Source organism: Salvelinus sp. IW2-2015, unplaced genomic scaffold, assembly GCF_002910315.2.
Source record: "Salvelinus sp. IW2-2015 unplaced genomic scaffold, ASM291031v2 Un_scaffold5081, whole genome shotgun sequence".
Taxonomy (NCBI): Eukaryota; Metazoa; Chordata; class Actinopteri; order Salmoniformes; family Salmonidae; genus Salvelinus; species Salvelinus sp. IW2-2015.
This window is the reverse complement of record NW_019946347.1, coordinates 1-1595: the sequence shown is the minus strand read 5'-3', so window position 1 is coordinate 1595 and position 1595 is coordinate 1.

Genomic DNA, 1595 nt, shown 5'->3' with positions numbered 1-1595 from the left:
CCTAACCACTGAGACCTCTGAGGAACCAACAGCCTCTGAATTACTGGTTTCTTCATCACAGAACATACACTCTGATGTAAAAGATGTTCAGGAAGGAGAGGGGGACAAGGAGTCTACATTACCCAGCCTCGAGGTAGAAGACAAAGTGAATGGACTGATGAAGGGGGATAGAAATTCCAAGGAGGATGTTATCGTTTCCTCTCCTGTGAGTTCAGAGAAAACAGAAGCAGTAAGGGAGAGACAGGTTGATGGTATGGAAGTAGACCTGGTACCAGGTACCACTCAGGACACAGTGCCCATATTGAACCCTGCCACCTCCCTCCTCCTGTCCTCCAACACGGCTGTAGAGTCTGTCTCTTCCCCTTCACTCTCCCCGTCATACACGGCAGAGTCAGACCAGGAGGTCAGGCCAGGATTCCTGGTGCTTAGTGAAGATGATGATGTCCAGGATGAGAGCAATGAGGAAGAGGAGGAAAAAGATGAGGAACAGAGGAAAAGTGAAGGAGGGGTAGAAAAAGTTGAGGTTAACATGAAGAAGCCAGAACAATTTGTAAGTGGTGCTCCAGTTGACTCTCCGTCCCCTTCATCACCGACACCCCTTCAGATTGATGAAGGTAATCTTATAGTCTTTTCCAATCCCAACTAAAGCACCAAAGTGATTATGTCAAGTTTAGTTCGTATGTTTATTTATTTAACCTTTATTTAACTAGGCAAGTCAGTTAAGAACTAATTCTTATTTTCAATGACGCCTAGGAACAGTGGGTTAACTGCCTTGTTCAGGGGCAGAACGACAGATTGTTTTACCTTGTCAGCTCGGGGATTCGATCTTGCCACCTTTCGGTTACTAGACCAATGCTCTAACCACTAGGCTACCTGTTGCCCCAGATGTTAGCTAGGTTGCATGAATTTGTCATATTTCTGACTTCAACTGGCCTGTTGGCTAGCGGCAATATTTTTTTTTCAAGATGTTGGCTTCGATTATAGCGGTGTTTTGATAGTTGGATGATATTATAATGTGTTGTGTTCTCTCTAAACAAGAAGAGGAGGGTGCTGCTCTACAGAAGAAACGATCCTTGTCTGGAGACTCAGAGGATGGTGGTGAAAAACAGGGAGAAAGAGACTTGGAAGTGGTGGAGAGGCATAACAAGAGGCCCAGAGTAGACTGTGAAGAGCTGGAGGCTCATGTGGAGCTGAAGATCAGTGGGAGCGCTGAAAGGCAACACAAGCTAAAGAAGGTTGGTCCTCAATTGAGATGTGGTTTATTTAAATTAAATAATTAAATAAAACATCTCATTTCCCAAGTTGTAGTCATGTAATCCTGAGTTGCATGGCATATTTCTGGCTATTTAAGATACCTTCTCGTGTTTTGGGTGTTATTTATAAAACAATCTCTGGCCCGGTTTTAAGGTTAAACAAATACAATAACCTTACATCTTTTTTCCTCACTTACCCATTAAAATCCCTATCCTCTGTAGGTGGTGCAGCAGCTTGTTGAGGAGCAGTTGTGTGTTCTGCAGCTCACACTATTTGACATGAGTCTTCAGGGGCTCAGAGACAGACTGGACAAAATAGAAAAACACCCGAGTGCACTCAAG